The 22528-nt window shown below is 35.6% G+C and overlaps 2 long non-coding RNA genes across 4 annotated transcripts; one reads left to right on the forward strand and one right to left on the reverse strand.

Moving 5' to 3' along the window:
- The first annotated feature begins 19699 nt into the window (after positions 1-19699).
- LOC135118540 (uncharacterized) lies at positions 19700-21515 on the forward strand. The gene is made up of 2 exons (XR_010277659.1): positions 19700-20691; positions 20922-21515. It is a non-coding gene; the product is annotated as an uncharacterized LOC135118540 (long non-coding RNA).
- Positions 21082-22006, reverse strand: LOC135118539 (uncharacterized). Of its 3 annotated transcripts, none has more exons than XR_010277658.1 (3): positions 21874-22006; positions 21371-21513; positions 21082-21217 (listed from the first exon to the last, which is right to left on the reverse strand). It is a non-coding gene; the product is annotated as an uncharacterized LOC135118539 (long non-coding RNA). The 3 variants fall into 3 exon arrangements; XR_010277657.1 differs by having other exon boundaries at positions 21755-22006; XR_010277656.1 differs by having other exon boundaries at positions 21371-21564; positions 21874-22002.
- Positions 22007-22528: the final 522 nt, after the last annotated feature.

Genomic DNA, 22528 nt, shown 5'->3' on the forward strand with positions numbered 1-22528 from the left:
TACTAAATGCTGGACATGTTAATTTTTGTAAGTCTCCCCAATTCAAAACATTGACTTCTGTTTTACGGTTTGATTCGATGTTTATTCATACTTCATTATATTTATGAGCAATTGTATTTCAATAACCGTGGAAAGTATGGCAAATAATTAATTACATCGTAATCATAATTTGAGTATACTTCTTCTTCATCAAATAGGTACTATTCAAATAACTGACAATTATGGAAAACAAATTAGAGATTATTCACAATACGTAAGTACGCGATTACTTTTACCAAATAGGTAGATCATTGTTGTCGTCGTCACGTGACTGTTAATATGTTGTTAATCGTCATCAGCCTTTTTATCGTCCCACTGCTGGGCACAGGCCTCCTCTCACACGGAGAAGGATTGAGCGTTAGTCACCAAGCTTGCTCAAAGCAGGTTGATGATTTTAGACTTTATAGTCCAGGTTTCCTCTAGATGTTTTACCAACTAGGCACCATGTACTGTTGATCGGTCACCTTTAATTGAAGAGAATTACAAAGTTAAAGGGTTTAATTACTAGTGATACATGTTTGTGAGCAATCTGAAGGGCTGTGTCAATAATTACGTCAGTGAACCAATCTGTCAGTCCGTATGGATCGGCTTCTAATTATCGCACACTACTTGATTGACTAACTTAGTTCATAAACTGATATAAATACTAGTTCGTGAAGGGTATAGAGGATATAGATTGTCTGTGTAGGGAATTTTGAATATATAGGTACATATTCTTAGAAACCGATATATTATACCTACCATATGTCAAATTCTTACAAAATAACTTCTGCTTTTTATATCACCTCTTGCACTCTTTGATGTTCTACAGAATTCTCGTTTTCTTTTTAATAACTGTCTTTAAAAACCTGGTACTACAAAAGATTTTCACTGTCCTAATCCAATATTTTTCTGAAATTGTATCTTAATTCATGTTATGAAATATCTATATAAAACGGCCTAATAAAAGCCATTAGAACAAGTTTCTGCTATAAAAAAAGAATTTCAAATAGATGACAAGATTTTTAAGCTAAATTAAGTCGGCACGTGTAGAATCCATGTACCGGTACCGCACAACAACTAGGCATAGAAATGCTAAAAATACAGAATCACAAAGGGCCGATGAAAAAGCTAGTCAACCCGGTTCGAGAGGATCCAAATACAATTGCCTGGTACTCGACACGACTTATTTGTACGCGGCGAAATAGAAAAACCCTCGAATTACAACACTACCTTGTCGAGTTTTTTTCTCCTTGTATACTCGAATTTACTTCTAGTATTTCTAATATGAGATTGATTATACGTTGACTAGGTATTAGATAAAATAGGTGTAAAGCAAAACCGAGATTTATAACAGAACTAGCTATTTTCCTGCGGTTTCGTCTGCGTCCCGTTGGAGTAACTTGCCGTAACCGGATCAAATATAGCCTATATTATGTCAGGGTATAGTGTAGTTTCTAAACAGTGAAATAATTCTTAAAAACTTTAGGGTACAAACTAGAAAATGTACCAAAATATTTTCGATTTTCCCTCGAATATATTACAATTAAAGTAGTATCCACTGCATGACAGAATATTTATAACATACTATTCATTGATCATCATACCACGCGCTTTTGTATGCAGATCGTTCGACGACAGATACAAATAGGTCATCTCACAATACAGCAATCTACATCTCCTATCTGCAACAGACATAAGTTAGTTACCGAACACGACATACCTAGAACCGTCAAGAAATTCCCGGCGTATCTCGAGGCACCACTACGCTGGGATTATGCCTCGGCTAAATGGCGCAGAAATGTGCCTCAATACGCGTCGTGCGAACCCGCCTTTATTCCCGACACGTGTGAACAAAGCACTTCGGCACATTATCCAGGCACACAGCTCCAAGGTATTCTAAACAGAGCTCTGTCATCGGTAAATGGGGAGACAATGCGAGGATTATAGCCACAAGAGAAGCCTAGCTCGTTACGCTAAGTATGTACAGCAACCGCCTTAATTATAATTAACTTTGTTCTTCGACACATTGTGTAAGGCTGAGGCCTTTACAATTGCCACTGCCTACGTAGACGTTGATTTCCTTCAGGTCTTATTGTCGAACAATCGTCTTTTGTTTGCAGGTCTCACTATTACCCATAGATATAATATTACTAAACAAGATTGCGCACGCTCAAAATATATATTTACGAAAACGAACTCTATTCTAACGCAATAAGGTACTAAATTGGTTGCATAATACACAGAGGCAAATCCGAGCCGAGAGGGATAGTTCGAACGGAGGCTGTTTGTCTCTTTCTAACACCTTGCCAGCTTAAAAAAATGTTGTGATCAAAAGTTTTGTCTTCCCAAAAAACAATTGAATCACTTATATTTTTATCTTATTTTAACAATTGTAAGTCAACAAATTAATAACAATCGCATTAATTTATTCGTATTTATTATTAAAACATAAACAACATAAATTTTTATTTTGCTTTTTTTTATTTTCTAGCGGTAACCCTGAACATTCTTGGCGCGTAATCAATATTTAAAATTTTGTTTATATTTTTTTGTATTAAATCAATTTAAACCCTTTATTGGTATCTTAAGGTCACAAACTGCGTAAGTTAAAACTTTAATACTAATCTGTGTTTAATAATCTTAGCAAATTCGGATTTGTCTCACATAGCTTAATCTCATAGTCACCCTATTAGAAAGGGACAGACAGCCTCCGTACTAACTGTTTCACTCGGCTCGTTTTTTGGGTTTATATGCGCAGTCCTGTTTACTAATATTATGTCTATGCTATTACCATTGAAGACAAGGAAAAACAAAAAAAACACCAGTCACTATAATAACAATTGAAATCAGAACAAATGAAAATAAAATATCTTGGCGTTATGTTCCAAAATTAAATTCTAACAGTCTCATTTAAGTCGACTAAATAACTATTGCCAGGTCATAACAGTATTCTGGTGAAACAAAACACAATGCTTTGATGTTATTTATATAGGCAGTAAGGAACTGGAAGATACAGGCATTTTCATGCTATTGTTATTTCGTCAGCATAAAAATAATGGCGTCGGAGAATTAACGGTAATAGGGTTTGTGGCTAAGAAGATGGATCTCGGTGGACAATGACAACAGTCTAAATTAATCGCGTCTGAAAGCCAAATAGAATAGTGGTTTATCATTAGTATATTTCAGTCTAGACTTGCAGGTTATTCCGAGATTTCCGACTAAGTTTCAAACTCATTCGGAGCTTTTAAAATCTCATTAAACACGTGAACAAAACATTAATAATAACGTGTCTCACGAAAGTTATAATAGAGAAATAGTTGAGTTTCGTTAAGTCGAGTTGCTATAGTTATAAGCTCCCAGTTTGAGGCATTCCGGCTTGCGGAGTGGAACACCCTAACGAAAACTTATTTCACCGCATCGCTGAACACTTTATATCTGGCTTCGCGATCGACGAGCGCGCCATGCGCCGCCACTTTATAATATTTTCACTTTAAATTCGCCATTCAACCTCCATTTTTATTTTAATCGGAGTCTGATTAATATATCAACGCTTTCTGATTTTATAAAAGATTCAACGAATATAGAAGCGGAAATGTTAAATGAAAGCTTTATTTTTAATTAGTGACTCAATAAAGAAGAATATTGCAGCTATTTTTGTTGGTAGATCGTGTCTAATCCCGTGATCCCGGCTTAGTTAGAATAGGCCAAACCAAGGCGCTAAAGAGATTACATCAGGTCAGCAACCCGTACACTAACAAAAGAACCAAAAACATGATTGTCTGCGAATGTTTTCAGGATTCATATTTGGTACGAACTGCAAAAACACTCGCTGTAAATTGTCAGCTTTTTCTCACAGTACATAACACTGAAACTTTTTTGAATTTGAACGTGAATTTATGTTAAAACTGCTCGTGTTACTATGGTATTATGTTTTTAAGTGATTAAATAAAAACCAATAGATTTTTATCTCAAGCATTTATCGTTTAAAGTATAACAACAAAACCGCAAAACGAATAAACAAAAACGTTGAACCGAAATTGTTATTTCAAAAATCGAAAACAGGGAGAGCGGAGGAGCAAAATGTTGGTAATAATTATGTAAAATATTTCACACTAACACAATTATTAGTAGAAAATATTTTGCAGTCGTATTCGACAGTTACGGAGGGGGTGTCGGGGTGGGGTGGAGGGTTGAGGGGGTGTTTGCTCCCCGTCTGCCTGCAATAAAACCGTTACAAGCCGTAGACAGATTTTGTGCCCCCTGGCCGTCTGTGAACGGGACTGACTGATGTAATAATTTCATCGCAAACGGACCGGCTTTAGTTGGCATCTGTAGCCGATTGATTAGTTTCATGTATTAGTATTTATCTTTGCTGTCGATAATCGATGTATCATCTATCGATTAGTTTTCTCAACAAAAACATGGTCAAAAAATCTGTAGTGTCTATGTTTTATGAATAATAACAATATAGGTATGTGAGAATATAAATGTAAATTCGTGATATATTTTTAGCTTTCTCTTGCTTTACATATCACCTACTTGTTGGTAGAGTGATTATTTTCTCGTTACAAGCCATCATATAAAACTTCGCATCTTCCTCCACTGAATCTCGCGGGAATCTCATTTTAGTAACGGCTGTTGCCAAATGCTTGCTGATATGAACAAAAAGAGCCGCAAAATGCATATTTTTTTATTATTTTCGGGTGTGTTTTTGCGACGGGTGGCGCTGGATAATTTAATACTGCAATATGAAAAGACCTTTACTCACAGTTGTTAGCCCTCGCTCACACGTTTTCAAATAAAATATTCACACCGCAACTTGGTTACCTCGATGAACTTTTGAATTTTCAGTTCGGATTTGCATTGCGCGGGTTAGTTGGCATCATATTCGTTTTCGGCGTATCGAAACTTTAGATCTGTTTGAAATATAAGCAGAACCATTTACTTGTTTCCGATGTAAGCTGGGTGTATACTAAGCTAGGTACATGATGTTTGGTTATAGTGCAGCATAGAATGTTTGTAGATGTACACGTATTATGCTACGATAAAGGCGGAATCTCAAAAGGAATATTATATCGTATGTATGCTGTTTGTCTCCTACTTTGTTTCATAGCATAGCTTCTGAGGTATTATGAGGAATATAGAATTGGTCTAAATCCAGAGTAGGTATACATAATATTAGGTTTTCAGTAAAAGATTTTGGAATTTTATATTCCTAGTTAACTGAACTATAATAAATTATGGATGTTTTATTAACCACATAGGTATATGTATAGTGAACTTTATGCTTTATAGAGAAAAGATTTGCATGTTTGTTATTGATTCACTCTCAAAACTTACTTATTTCTTTTTTTTACAATACTGAAAAATAAGCACTAAGTAGGGACTTAACTAGGTTTTTGGAAAGCACCTGAAACCGAGAAAAGCAACTTATCGTGTTAGAATAAAATAAATAAAACAGCTATTTAGTGGTCCCTAAGCTCCGGTTGAATGCGAACTCTATGTGTAGACATTAAATTAAAAGTTCGGTTAAGACCACGACACGGTTCATTGGATAAAAAACGATTATGGCCTCACGCTGGCAACATTTATCGCCACTATATTTTTTTGTCCTGGCAATTTTTTCACTAACTGTGTTCGCGGTAATGGTAGTTAGACTACACAATACAAAGGTAACAAAGTGTTCTATTTTCTTGAAAAAGAAAATAATGTACTAACAAAATGTTTTGTTGTAGGTAATGCGGGTGTATCTATTTTAGTAAAGATAAAAGTCTACAAATTCAATGAAAAGAAAATTCGTTTTTCTTTTCAGAAGTAAGTGACCCTGTTTTTGCTAAGTTTATTTGATAAAACGTTTTAAAGCAATTTATATTTATTTTTCACACTTTTTATTTAATCTTTGTTCAGACTGACCTTCTTCAAGACCGCCTGAAAGCTAACTCTTCACATGCCACAACTTTTTGTTCGCAGACAATAGAAAAAAGATCTCAAAACGTAAGTACTATGTAAACTTATCGAATCACAAAATAAACGACATACAAAGTAATCGTAAATACACGTAGAACATTTTTATCTATATTGGAAACGCGAGGTATTTTCACTCAATACATGTTCTCTTATACATATTTCCTAGAATAGAAATAATTTTTGTTTGTACGTTTGGTTGTACCCTAAAAGCTACAAAAGTACTGAACCGATTTAAAAAATTCTTTCACTGTTGGAAAGCTACACTTTTTCCGAGTAACATAGACTATATTTTATCCGGGGAAATATGTCCCCCCGGGACACGGGTGAAACCGCGGAAAACAGCTAGTCAAAAATACACGAAGAACATTCTTATCTATATTGGGAACGCGAATTATTTTCACTCGATATTTGTTCTTAAAACATAAACGTTGTTCGGAAAGCTTGTTGAAAGTGTTCGCAATAAAAGAATAATGTATGTACTTAACCTGATTACTTCGTTAGCAAGATTACAAACAACAAACAAGGAGAGAGCACATTTTCACAAATAAATACCATTAGCTGTACAAAACTGTCGTTTGCGTTTATTTTAGACGCTGTTGTTACTTGGTAGAGGTGCAGACAGGTTTAGATTATGTATCATTAGTTTATTTGCCCGCTAATGATGTCCAGGCCGACTTTCGGCCACTGTGGCTGTTCTTGAATATAAGGAGATCAGCTAGCTACGGACATATCATAGTAACCTCTCCAAGGCACGGGTGTATTACCACCGACTTCAGACTCTGGGCTGCTCTATGTTTCTTAAAAGTTTGAAACCCACAAAGCGATGTCGGCGCGACCCGGGAATCGAACTGGACATTCCATATACAGACATTCTATGTAAGTATATGCTGTGCTTTGAGACCAACGAAGCAGTTTCCCCTCTAAGTATTCACAGTATGTACGGAACTGTATTAACTTAATTGCAGGATTAACTATGAACTACAGATCAATTTAACTGATGTCTTCGTGTAGCGGAAGTATTTTTCACAGGATATGAAACAAAAATGTTTGAAGTCACATTTTAATTATGTAAAAGAGCATACAAGCTTTGTCTCACAACAAATACCTATCTTGCTCATAGTGATTAAAAGTTTTGCCAATAAGTACTCGAAATGTGGCATACGAAAACCGACTAATCAAAATTGCCATAAGCACCTATTTACCTACCAAAATTATCCAATAACTATGCAATTTCCCGGTAATCCTGCTGTGCCCTCCAAAATGCTTTGGCAGTCATATTTACTCAGTACAAATACTGTATTTAACGGTCCTGACCAGTGTCGACGGCACGGGAGGTAATTACGCCAACTCCGTCGATTCGCTTCCAGTGATTAATACGTCCAGGATCTATGTTTAGTCAATAGTATCGGAAGCTAAGCGTACTTCAATTTAGCTAATTGAAATGTATTAATATTATTAATATTATGACAAATGTTATGCTGCGAAATGTTTGAGGAACTAGGTTCTGACTGCTATCTCTGCATGCTTATAACATAAATCCTAAGTAGGAGATATAAAATGGTAATACCTAAGTAAAGGGATAACAGCATTTTCTGTAAAAAAAGGATTACCTCAGTAGTTCTTATGATCTTACCGGAATTTATCTCTTGAAATTATTCACTAGCGTGATTATAGCCATAAATTATCTCCACGTCAAAGTGGTTGGAAGAACAATGTTCCGTATTGCGTTAATGTCCATAATACCTATTTAATTTTAGGAATACTACGAAGAAAAATAACGAACCTATGAATTATGGCACATCCGAAAGTTTTTACCAAACATCAAATTTTGCATAGCATTATACTGCACTAACTCTATTCCAAGCACTATTTTCCAAACTGTTTCCAAAAGATACCTTCAACATCTATCTACAAAATACTAGGTACCTCAGAGAGACAGATGCTAGCAAAGCGAACATGGACCCATTGAGCGGTGACTGGATCCCGACAAAGTTTTCAACTCTCTGATTAGTCTGGCTTCTTGCACGTTTGTTGAATTGATTAAGGTATAACTTACATTAGTTTAACATAATAATTGTAGACGATGTTGTAGCAAGATTCTTGGTTTGGTTACATGTTTTCTAACGGTGAATTACATACAGTCTCTGTTGATTTGTCTACTAGAAATAGGAATGTGACGATACTTGTGTGGAGCCAATGTCGAAATTCAAGTATTCAACAGATAAATTGGTTATTCGGGAATATATTGGATGTAGCAACTAGAAATCAAATCTATCTTGTCAGGTATGTAGATATGTGCGTGCGGGAGAGATGTTAGGTAACATATTATTTATAAGTGAAGAATATTTTAATCTCTCATGTCTGTTAGTTTAGTTGCTGCATTGTGAAGTTTTTCTGCTTTAATATTATCATAAAATATTAACGACAACAGCTTTTTAAAAAACATCAGTTTTTAGCATTTAAGATTCTACGAACAGGTACGAAACATAATGGTTATTAAAACATCATGCGAGTACGATAAAATGAAGCATAAAATGCATGCATAAAAAAAGCATAAACCTTGCTGCCTTCGCTGACAAGATTAAACTAGGAGGAGTAATTAATTCTCCAAGATGAGCTGGAGAACATATTTCTAACTACGCGCTATTTAATTATAAATTAAGTACAACTAAGTGGTGTTACTGGGGAGGTATTGTATCCAAATTCGGGGAACTTTAAGACTATGTGAGCACCTCGGCTTAACAATCTTGAACGACCCGCATAGTTTGCTAACTTCAACTACTTATCACTATGGCTTGATACTAATGTATAACTAGGTACCTAATGATAAATTTAATGTGTCTGAAACTTTTTGTTTAGAACCTTTTTTGAAAACATTAATATTTCTAATGTAAACGTGTTGAAACAACATTGTTTGAAACATACAGCGTGTTTTCAGTAATGCACGAAATATCTCAATTTTTCAAAACACACTGTAAAAATGTTGTGGCGAGAGAAATGAGTTTTCCCGCGAGCCAGCATTGTGATGGCGGCGAAATAAAAAGGAAAACGCACCGATTCAGTGTACTACAATATGTTATAAATATGATAACATGAAACATTGTTGTGATATCACACTATCACGTTGCGAACTATCCTCGGGGACACTTGTTTTCCCCGGAACTTCTTTGTAACGTTGTCGCCACTATGTGGAGCAAAAAACTAGATTAAATACCCGGAAAATTTGCCGTACTGTTAACGTGTTTTATTTGATAGTAGGATTCGCGGATTTGCTGTTTCTGTTGAAGAGAATTATATCGAATTTGTTTTTATTGTTACGGGCTAGGATTATTTAGCATTTATGGATCAGTACTAAAAGCAAATTTGCCCTTTTTAATGAAGTAGTATTGTCAATTACATTTGTATTTTCCGAGAATTGGTTACAATTAATTATTAGTTCAAACTAAAATTAAGTCTGTTTATTATGTACTCTTTTATGATTAAATGGCAAAACCAATTTGAAAAGTTAGGGGAAAATGGGTCCCTCTGCTCTAGCCACAATAGCTGGTATAGATTTTAGAAAAGAGTGTAAAAAGTACTTCTGCACACAAGTTTTGCTGTGAGATTCAGCAAAAAAAATATAAAACTACAACTACCAGAAAATAGGTCACAAAAATAAAAATTAAGAAACAATACATGCTCCAACTTAAAACGGAACCGTTTCTTCCTTATAATAAATCTGTCACGTTTAGTTCGGACAATAAAAGCCGTGACGCAAGATGAGACTGCGGCCCATGTGCTGGTCCGGTGGGCGCAAGTTGTGGCGGGTCGGACCGCATTGCAGCGCTCACCTGCACCACTCACGTGCAACACTAACGGTAATTACATTTTAAAACAGAAAATTGTTTCGTTACTTGGATATTACAGCTCCAATTGTGTTGCTGTAAGCAATGGCAGCCGATAAATTGGTTGCTGTGCTGTAACCTTCCAATTGTTTAATATTTCATATTAATGTGTACGTGACTTCGATTGGGAATTACTTGCTGTAAACTAGCTAAGCTGCTGTCCAACAATTCTGTATGTATATTTCTCTACAATATCAACGAAGCCACGCTACAATCGTGATCATACTAATATTGAAATGGTGAAAGTTTTAAGTTTGTTATTTCTTTCCGCACAAACGGCTCAGCTGTTTTTTATGAAATTTGGCAGACCTCGTACGCCTCATACATCATAAAACATACAGGCTACTTTTTATCCAGTTTTACCTCTAGGTATAGTTGTTCCCTCGGGGCACACGGATAGCTACTGAAAAAGAAACACCTAAATGATTTCCTCTACTAATAAAAGAGCCCCAGTATAAATTAATAAGCGTACTTATAATACTTAATACTGTCAATAGACTTTATGAGAAGTCTTGATTGTGACTATTAGATTTTTCCGTGAATATAAGTGACTTATAAAAGGCGAATTAATTACGCGTCCTGTATGTTTCTGACAAATATTCCTTATTTATTAACGATCTTACTTTATGGGATTCATCGTAGCTAAGTACCTAATTTAATGGGAATAGAGCTGGTTTCTTAATTATTTGTTTTTAAAAGACATTCTAAATTCAATTGTAGAGGTAAATAATGAAAGCGCACGAAAAGACATTTAAATCTAATGCAAATTCTAAGTATGTTGTAAATAAAAATTATTCTTGTGACTTCGATTTCCTTTTTGAATAGTATGTTCAGCTTTCGTATTTATTAATATCGAAATACTGTCTAGATCGAATTGACTGGAGTCAAGAAATGTGTACCTAAATCCGAATGTAGCCTTAAAATAACCTTGCAGCTTAACTTTGAAGATAAACAACTAAAAGATTAAACTAACAAAATCTAATCCCCTTTTTCTGAGAACTGCGAAATCGATGGGAATGTCAAGGATAGTAAATATTTACGTACAAAACTTTATAATACTTACTTCCTTAATACAACTTTATTGTTCACTAAAGGACGTTCCTAATACTATCCATCAGTCTTGCTTATAACAGATAGGAATTTTACACCACTTCTATAGACCTTTAGTTTTTAACGACGCCGACGTCTAAAATCATCAAATTGGCAGATTGGCATTAGATTGGCAGACCTTGGCCCTGTTGGGCCCCGCTGGAACTTAATGTCAATTGTTTTTCTCTAGTAAATAAATCAACAGATACATAAATGTAATATTATGTACCGCCGTAACAGAAAGTGTATTCAAAATGTCAGCACGACGAAATCTTCCGAGTGACTCCATGATTTTCAAACTTAGAACGGGGTTGACAGCTTCGCAGTCGCGGCGTGGCGTCCCGGCGACCGTTTAAACTGCATTTTCCACTGTAACAAACTCAGCTCAGTAAAAACTCGTCTCAACCCGCATTTTCTTTACAATATTTGCCCATTTTCCGCCTTTTACATGAAGATGACAGCAGCTAGATAAGACTCCTGTGATTAAAAACTCCATGGATAAAAAAAATGTAATAGGTACACTATTTTTAGACCCTCATTTTTACACTGGTATAATCAATTCTCATCTATAATTCAGTAGTAGAGTCGGATCGCTCCATTATACTGTGAACTGGATGAAATTCAAATTTAAACTGCCATCGTATTCGTGCAATTGAAGAGAAATGTCGCAAAAGAACCGTACGTTAATAATAAAAGTTGAAATATGTAAATTGTAAAGTGCTCTGAGAAAGCGATACATGTGACTTGAATTATTATAGGAAACATGTTGATGGATAGACTGATAGACGGTACATATAACCCTTCTGCTTATCTTGTTTTCAATGCAGTGTACGACTATTCTTCATACGCTAGAGTTGTGACAAATTCCATTCCGATAGCTGGTATGCACATTATGTTCGTCTACAACAATGACATACCATACCTATATGATAGGTACGTTTTATGTGCGGGTAGTAACAACTGTACAAACAGTTATTTGAGTAAACATTGACTACTAAAAACTGGCAATGTTTTATGTTTACACAATAAATACAACGTGAAATTACCGTTTATTTTTGGCAAACACGATGGTCTTTAAACGTTTTGCCAAACTCATTCGCTAAGGTTGTCGAAAACCAAATACAGAACGAGAAAATATTCGATTTCGAACACCGCATCATCCAATCAACAACTTAGCGGGGTTGAGTAAATACATTTTGCCAATGATGTGTCGCATCCGCAGAAATCTGCCTCGGGGCTGTTCGGGGGTCTTCGGGTGTCGTCGGAACACCTCGGGCCCTCCCGAAGTCTGCGTCTACACGCACCCTCTGATTGCCTTTTTTATTGCCTCGCTTCAATACCGTATTTCATCTTAACCTTTTTTCCACCTGTAATTAGAGCTCCGTTGCGATTCTCCCATGAACATTTTTCATAATTATGGTTCTTTAAGACCTTTCAGGAATCGTGATTTAACAAAATATACCACAAAGAAGTAAGCGAATCGAAGAGTAACTAAAAATTAGGCCGCAAAGAACCTTACATATGTATATAGAAACCGTGTTTAACATAAATTGGAAACCATATAATCTAGCTAGACTCAGGCACAATTTTCAAACTCATGAAAAATTGAGTTACTTACATATTATATTGCTTCTAGTACGTTTTATCAGGTTAGCTATATTATCTTTTTCTGACATAATTTTAGATGCTCCACTATATCAAAAACAATTAGTTAGACTACAATACTGCTTACTTAGGTACATTTACAGACAGAAAAACCTCTCATTAACTGAAACTGACTTTAAGTTCTCCCTCTAAAGAAAAATGTAAGTAACAAAAACTCTGTGCGTGATCAATTTTCATTAATACATCTTTTTTGCGTCTACAAAGTATTCAGAAGAAAGGGGAACAAAAACTAATAAGAAAAGCGTGTTGGCACATCGTCGCCGTGACCAAAGAACAGTGATTAATACCCGTTCCGCAAACTTGGAACAGGTACCGTGCACTGTGATTTTACTGCCCTAACGTACTTCTGATAATATGAAAATTTTCTGATTAAACTACTTACTAACAATCTTTTATTTTACATGAGGAAAACGGGAACATGATACCGAATATTTTCTGTTTATCGTTGTTTTTGAAAGGACAGTTTTGTTGCTCGGGGCCACTTGTAAGACTTCCGTAGGATAGTCAATTTCATATATCTTCGTAAACGATGTATTTTGAAATATCCCCCATAGTTCAGTGACATAAATACATAAAGCCAATCCGTAACAAATAGCTCCAAAATATTGGATTGATGCTGACTAAAATATTGCAACGAAAAAAAACTGAGTCACGAAACAATATTTTTAAGATCTTCAAATATTTATCACGTGACCTTTTGGACAAAAATAATGTGGTTGTCGCAATAAAGCCCGCAAAGACTTGAATATGTTCCACGTGTAATATTACATACATATGTGTACTATCATGTCCTACATTTGTATGCAGAAAGGATCGGAAAGGACAGCTATAAGAATTTTACAGTCCAATATTTTATGCACACTACTACACAGACTACAAGAACAAAAATATCAAACGTATTAAATATTAAAAGAACGCGTCTCCCGCCACCTCTATAGTTTCCAAACCATAGAGACGGAGATAGTACGTTTCTTTGCGCAAAAAAAGAACTATTCTTTCGCCGCGAACAACTGTGACCAAGCCAAGGTTCCCGGGTTCCCGACCACTTACGAAAACGAGAATCCAAGTACCCCACTCCGCATTACGAACGATCTTTCTAGAAGCTAACGACAATCCGAATGACCGCATTCCTACTAGAAAACTTATGGCACTGAAATTAAAATGAACTTATAGAAATCTCTTTGAATTATTTTATTTCTTGAAGGTTTGAAAAAGAAAAGAGGTTTGTTTACGAGTGCTGAATTCTTATGAAATCACTTTGCGATTGTGTTAAGTAGCACTTATTATAAGTAGCTATATCTATGTTTAGGTAGACTATGTATAAGGCTATTGTTAGCAAGACCCCGCTTGCAACTTAGCGACTGCAAAGTTTAGAGTCAGCGTCTGATGTCTAGCAGAACAGTGTTGTTGTGTTTTAAACTGTTAATAAATAGGTAGCATATGAAATAAGCACTGGCTCATTTTAAAAGAGTATATACTGAACTCCTTTATAAAAAGATCAATCTAGCGTAAGCATAAAAGCCTTTTAGGTAGGTTCGTTATTTCACGCCTGCATTACAAAAAGTAAAACGCGGAAGTGATAAACTTCAGCGTCCTTTCCTGGATAAATCCGGCACCTATTTTACCGTGAGTAAAGTCGCCGGCAAAAGCTTGTATAAAAAGGAACGTGTGCCGAGCTAATGTTATTTTCACTACAAGGTACATACGTGATTAGTGGAGCTCTTCCAGCAAAAACAAAAACATCTGAGTATTTCGTTGGTTCCACGAACAGATTTCATAAATCTGCCCTCTTGGGCTGTTAAAAGCATTGTCGGTGATCACGTGTTTAATTACGCTATCTATCAAACATTCAGTCTGCAGGCACACAATGAGCCGCTAACAAAGACAAATCGGGGAAATTTTCAATCTCATTAAGTTTTCATTTGATTGCTTTCGGTCTTCGGTCGGGCTCCGTAATTCCAGCGAAAACCGATCCGTAACCGACTCTTGTTAGGGGGGACAATTTGACTTTGATGTTTGAGACGTGAAGAAGAAAGACCTATTTAGAGAGAAACCTTGTAAGTACTAACGGAATTGGAAAATCGAAAAATTCCCTATTTATTTCTTCTATTTTATATTGGGTGATCTTTTTTTTCATATCTTTTATTTGAATTCGAAATATGACAGGCTGTAGGCATTCTGTTTGTTACATCATGCATAATACGACATAGGTGTGACATGTATTTTAATGTTTAGTGTGCAGTCAGAAATAAAACAAAATGAACAGCACATAAGTACTTTCATGCTTCCCTTGATTATTTTGATTTTTGACAGCAATTTAAATTTCAAACTAGTAGTCTACACCGCTTCGAAAAAACACGACACGAAATACAAGTATGATTACAAAAAAGCTCATTTACCACGTGTATATTACTTCTGCATACTCACTTGTGTTAACAACAACACAGCATGTTATCAGGCGGGGTTTCAGTGCAAAACCGAGGTTTAGCTGATTAATTATCCACCAGCTCAGACCTCTCGCACTGAAAAGCGAATTTCCGAGCTTAAAGAACTTAAGACGGATATTAAAACACATTTTACAGAGATTTATTAAGTACTAGAACATTATGTCTAGGATAGCTGAAAGTTTATTTCTCTTGCTAACATTTAGGTTATGTTTGACTACATGTAGGAACATTCATTATTATATAAACATAATAAATGTTTAGAATTAATTTAAAAGGCATTTCTTTCACAAAATGCTACTGTAAAATAAGTCCTACACAACACAGCGATCGTATAATTTTGGCCCAAAAATAATTGCACAGATTAAAAATGTCTGAACAAGGCCATCAATCTTACTTGAGAAGGGAATTTAATAAATAGATGCGTGAACGAAACGTCATCTCGTTACATCCGTCAGCGGAGTGGAGACCGCCAGAGTGAGAACCCAGTGGAGGACGCGTTTCCATTGTCTCTTGATTATAAAAAAATGTTGCAGCTTGTATAATGTAGAGGATATTGTACCCTGCAGTTCCAAGTGTCCCGAGGAAACTGGTACACTTGCTTTTGATTTTATTTTGATGCATACCTTGATGCTTTAGATACTTATTAGGCACAGCAAAAGCCAAGTTTTATCAAATCACATTCAGTGTTTTATGCGTGAAAGAGTAACTGACTTCTACATATCCAAACGTTCATAATTATAAATATGTTTTTTTTTTAATTAGGAGCAACAAGCTTTTCCGTAGACAAGAAATGGGAAGAGCTAGGACGACGATTGATTTATCGCCCATATACTTGAAAATCTTATTGTTTATACTGTTTTTTCTCCCCCAAACTTTCAATTGACTCGATATCCTAACACAATATTCGTGCAATTCACATCAATGACGTCACGACATAACAGGAACAGCTTACAAGTGTCATGGAAACGCGCTCCAACTCCACATATAAATTAAATTCAAGCACTCGTGTCGTACACCCTGTGACTGACACACAGCTTCTGTATACACTCATGTCGACATTCACACGATAATACAAGGAATTTGTTAATACTACCTCTATACTGTAACAAACAATGCTTTTATCGGTAAACTATCATTTCCATCAAGTTATAAAAGAGACACGACAGATTTGGTTTTCACACTCACTGTTATGCCAATTTATACACGTTAAAATAAATCCCTTCAGATAAGTAATACATATAGTTAAATAAAACTGTGTTCTCCTAGTATCAATGTCCACAGAACGCACACAGGACAATATTTCCACTCAAAAACAACCTATTTAAACAAACCATTAATGCAAGGAAATAAATCCCCATTATAATTACACGGGCGGCGGTTTTCCCACTATAAAGCAAAAGCATACAATGAAATTAACCAGCCCATCCACACAGTTAATAAATAATAAAGCCATCAATTATGTACAAGATGGATGTGTAAATAAATCGCGACGTTTTCCTACTGAAGTTAATTATGTGTGCAACCAATATGGACTGTTTCGAAGCACTTTGGTAACATTTACTTTGTTTCCCATTTAAATGCTGATGGAAATGTAAATAGCTTGAATTTTTAATTAGCGTATTTTCAAGCTGTGAGCTACAGGTTTGAGTGTGTGATGTTTCGGTGGAACCATTACAGGGAGTTTAGTAATTAATGGAACTTAATTGCATTCATTTCGTTTTTTATCATTATGAATTGTAAAGACTGTGGCATGGTTAATTCTTCAACCCAGACTTCTATTACTCTACGTAAAAGTATTTGTGAATCTCAGTTGTCATTACAGTAGTAGCCAGGAAAAGCACAACAATAATTTCCCAATTCTCACCACTCACAGAAATAAGTCTATGCTTTTTTCCTGGAAACATTCCAAGATTTAATTTAATAAGTAGATATCCACTTTAAGGAATTCAACGAATTATTTCCGTAATTATAAAGCTAACGTAGCATTAATTAATAAATTAAGGCATTCTTCGCATTACTTTCGACATTTTGTTCGAGTAAATAAATATCTAAAGAGATTACAAAATGGTTCTTATTTCGCGATACTTTGGTGAAGAAACTTTTCTAATATTCTCACTAAATATAGAGCGATAGTTTTCCTGTCTGTGCGTATCTATGTGTAGTAATAAGCTCAAACCGAATATGATACTGTTGTAAGTACTTCAGACGTCTACTCCAATATACTGTCATGTGTGATCCTCATGACCTTTCCAAGTGGCCTTTCACTCGTAACTTTCGACATTAACATGGCAAATATTTCGGATTCTACTCGCAAAGTGATTGTCACTTCTCTCAGATATATTGTGAACATTTCGGAAGAGGTTATCCCTTTTTTGTGAGGGAGCTCCCTCGTCAGGCGTGACAGGGAGGGATTCGAAACAATTCGCTCATTACGATCGACAGTGATAACGTACTGTCCCGCTGTTCGATTTATTGTACTTTAAGAGATGAGCACGAACTCGGTATATGGAGTTATTGATATGTAGGACCGATCAAATTGGATCTATTACATCAATCCTTGCCTTTGTGTCCCGTACAAGTTTTTGGGTGCAATGAATTTGGCTCAATAGAAAATGAAAAGAATGTCATTTAGTTTCTCAAAACATAGGTACATTGCTCATACATTCGTTACATTAATAAATGGCTTTCAGTCATTTTAAAATCTGTTTGTAATTTTTCTGACATATATGTAGTAATTTATGACTAACTCATTAATTCCCGAGAGTATGTAAAAGATACATGTAACGATGTCGTATTTATCCAAACGACAGTACATAAACGTTCGGAATGTTGATAATACTCGTAAAAACATAATGTTGTTAATGTTGTGTACACATTAATATTGTAATGCCACTTAGCCGACTCGAGGCTTTCAAGAACATATTATTCTCTGGATATTTTTACAAATTAATGTAACGACATGTTTGTGCTTAATTGACGAGTGCCTATTTTCGTAAAGGTCATGGTTTGAGTCACATTATGTCGAAGGAACTGATGCAGAATGATAACGAAAACATCGTCAAATTTCGTCAATTGATATTGCATAAAGCCTCAAATAGGTAATTTAATAGATTTACTTTTGCTTATTTATTTCGGTCTTCCCTGCTATTTATCCCACATGGTATTGAGGTCAGGTTTCTTGAATTTATCTTCTCCACTTCTTTCTATCTTCGATTTCAATGACGTTTAAGATACCTTATTTTAAAAAATCTTCCAAACATTAAACCGAATCCCAAAACAATTAAAAAACAAAGAAATCTTTAGATGAAATTATACAAAACATTCCATTTAACATCTTCTTGAGCCCAAAGAAAAATACTGAGCGTCCAGGAAGTTATCACGGTACAAAGTTGCGCAAGTTAAATGAGGGATAAGAGTTTTCACGGCGCTTGTACCCGATGCGATAACAACTGTCATCTGTCACTATGCGGGAACGACGTGCCTACTTCGCGGGTTTTAATATTATATAATATATTGCTTTAAACCTCAAATTAGTAATTTTGTTGATAGACTTCTCATTTTAAAAATATTTGGTGATATTTTATTGCCCTCTCTCTTTCCTGCTATGTATCCCTTTGCTAAGTTGGGGTCAGCTTTCATGACTTTTCTTAAAATTCGCTATATTTTCGATATTGAATCAATGATGTTACAAAGAAAAATACCCAGCGTCCAGGAAGTTATCACGGTACAAAGTTGCGCAAGTTAAATGAGGGATAAGAGTTTTCACGGCGCTTGTACCCGATGCGATAACAACTGTCATCTGTCACTATGCGGGAACGACTACGTGCCTACTCCACGGGTTTATGGGAACAAAAGTGTTTTTTTTTTTTATTTAAAAAATAAGCGTTAAAGGGTAATAATGTTTATGTGGGTTGTTTTCTAGGTGTTAAGTATTTTAAGTTTTTATTTTATTCCGATAAAAGCGCTCTGTGATCACGGTCATTCCAGAAACAGGTGGCGTCGATGACTTATTTCTAACTCAATTAAATATATCGAATCTATCAGTCAAGTAGTAATATTGTTTTGGCGGCGATATTCTAATTTTATCTAGCGAAAGGTACCTAATACCATTCTAGCAAATGGTGCTCTGCCTTGCCGTAGCGAACAGATTTAAGTCAAAAACCTATGTAGGTATCCTTTCTATTTCTGTCCAGCAAATTCTGACCGTCCGGGGCTAAAAGTACACATGTCAACTCAAAACATGTTTTACGAACAAATCAAAATATACAGGCCTAACAATTTATTCACCTAAACAATCATAAATGTAGGGACAGTCAGTACAACGGTTAACACGCCATAATATATGGAATATATTTGCAAAGCATTCACGGATAATAAACAAAGGCGGGAGATTCATTAATCCGGCGACAGCCCCGCTGTAGTCTACTACATTATATTAATAGACCGTCTATTGTGCTATAATATTATTAAGGAAATTCCGTTTGAAGCCTTCGACTCACTTACACCATTACGCGCTACCTTTGACTATAGTTATAGTTTGCAGATTCGCTAATACGTTTACTATGTACTTACCTACTTATATGGAATCTCGTAAATAATTAAACAACATCTTAAAGGCTTTGCCCGTTTTCACCAACGAATACCTAAATTTAGGGAGCATTTACGGAACACTTAATAAGAATTTCATTTTCACCAAAGCCTAGGTGTCAAATTATAACCTTAAAATTTGACTTCAACTTGGGGGCCCGATTGATGCCTGCTTAAACAACCCCTATCATTATCATTACAGAATACAAACATATTTTGAACCGTGGATAGTGAAATGTACCTTTATATGTTAACTAACACCAAAAATACCATGTTTAAAAAGCAAAAAAATACAAAAAAAAAAAATGAAACGTAAACTTTTAGAAAGTTTAGAAGCTGTGGAGGTTGTGGATATGTAAAATAATAATCATTAGAAGACCATGTACCTATCTTACGTGAAAGAGCAGATGACTGAGAAATAAGTACGATGATCATGACTTTTTTCTAAGACTAGCCGTTTTCCCGCGGTTTCACCCGCGTCCCGTGGGAGCTACTGCCCGCACCGGGATAAAATATAGCCTATGTTACTCGCAGATAATATAGCTTTCTAATGGTGAAAGAATATTTAAAATCGGTCCAGTAGTTTTTGAGTTTATCCATTCCAACCAAACAAACAAACATTTTCCTCTTTATAATATTAGTATAGATATAGATTATAGGTTATCACTTGCTATGAATGCACTTGCTAGGTCGTGATGTCGCTGAATTATTCAAAAATAGGTAGTCCTGCATGTCCATAAATATACAGACCATAACAGATGCAAATCTGGTAATCACTGATGTAGTTTCGCGGTGGCCGGGACATCTATAGGCCTATTCAGACCTAAGCGGTATTCGCTACCGTCTACGGCAGAGAAAACCCTGTGGGTATGCGGTAATATGACTGTTCAGACCTAAGCGGTATTCGCTACCACCTGCGACAGAGAAAACCCAGTGGGTATGCGATAATATTACTGTTGATGTTCGGGACGTATGCCGCTGCTGCCGCGCGGTATGTACTTCTACCCACAGCGGCAGTGAATATCGCTCAGGTCGCTCTAGCCGCGGTAGGTATAGTTATTGGCACGGATATTGAGCCCTGACCTTAACCTGCCCAGAAGCCATTTATTGGTTTATTGCCTTGTGTACAGTGCGCAAAGCGATCCCCACTCTTCCGCCGAGAGCTCAATATCCGTGCCGGTAACTATACTTGATACTAAATACCTGAGCGAAACCCGTGCGGTATCTACCTCTACCCACAGCGGCAGCGAATATCGCTCAGGTTTGAATTGGCCTTAAATACCAAAACTGCAGTAGATACCAATGATTCGAAAATGGTGAATATGGAGGAGCCTATCTATTAGGTGATAGGGGATACCCTCTGGAGGTAAGAAGTAGGCTAATATTGAACATAATAAAATATATAAATTAAAACAAAGATAGTAAACAAATATTTTAATATTAGTCCTCATATGATGTACCAAACATTATCATCATCCTCCTGCACCAATTCAATTTGAGGTGGGCTGGGCGCAGCATGTTTTTACACGTCTTTCCAATTTCTCGCACCACCTGAAACTAAATAAATATAATAAATGTATAATTTTAACCCCATACTTAAATCCATCAACTCATGGAGAACAAAAATACAATGAAGTCGACAGTAAAACAAGGAACACAGTTGTACGGCAATATCTTATATTATTATACACAGATATTATTCACATTTACCTGTAAACGGTTCCTATCGCATTAAAACTATTTGTAACTGGATCCAAGCTTTGTTTTTGGCTTCGTTCGTGGTCCCATCCGTTTTTTGTTTAATATTGTGTCTCTATGAGACGTCAGCAATTTCACTAGCTTGTCTTTTTCTTCTGCAAGAAAGGTTTATCCTCGTTTTCTCTTCTATGCCAAAATAAACTTATCTTTCAACAATAATAAACCCAAAATTAACCTCACTCTATGTACACATACACATCAGTCAATTTGACAAACGCGCGAATGACATAGGTAAAAATTCACCTATAGAAAACCTCTTTACTGTTTTATTGCATAAAACATAGCGTAATTTAGTTTAAGTTAAATTAAAATAACATCACAAGGAAAAAAACTCACAGGCTTTAGTAATATATACTCGATAGACGTTTATTTCTTAAGAAGTAGAGAAAAATCATTTTATCGATAAAATATCGACTTTGCATTATCGTTTGTAGAACTAGTAATCTGTCACTTACTTAAGGGATCCATGTACAAGTGTGGTGAAAATGAATTTAGGTAGGTGTCAAATTGGGAGGGGTCCTTATTAAAAGTAGCTTTTAGATAGGGAAACGGTAAGAGGTTGTTGGTGAAAACGGGCATTAGTTAAGTAAATGTGTTACTCTGTTTTAACTGTATGTCGACTAAATATAGCCTTTGTTTGTTTGAGTATGTTTCTGCTGTTGGCATTGAAGCTCTCAAAAGGATGTAGGTTAGTGTATGAAGTACTAGCTTCGGCCCGCGGCATTAAATGCACATAAAACAAACGTTTAGTGGTCTTAGATAATGAAACTAACATTATTAATCCACCGCAAAGACTTTGGTTTACATCCTAAATCAATAACTATTCTTACAACTCATTTAACACATTGCGTAACTTGTATGTAAAATCAAAGGCTAGGTATCGCTTAACTTTAAGTTATTAAAATTAGGCTCTAAAATAAACGTGGTATTAACAATGTAATTTTAGCCGACAACCCTTAATAAAAGATCAACGCCACAATTGTTTAGCACGTTAAAAAGTTAGCCACAGAAAAACATTTTAATATGCCACCGAACATCTAAGCAAAACAATATTTTAATATTTTTTGTTTCGCCGCCAAGGGCCGGGAAACTTCTCAACATGACCCTCCG

The sequence above is a fragment of the Helicoverpa armigera genome, chromosome 23 (genome assembly GCF_030705265.1).
Source record: "Helicoverpa armigera isolate CAAS_96S chromosome 23, ASM3070526v1, whole genome shotgun sequence".
NCBI lineage: Eukaryota > Metazoa > Arthropoda > Insecta > Lepidoptera > Noctuidae > Helicoverpa > Helicoverpa armigera.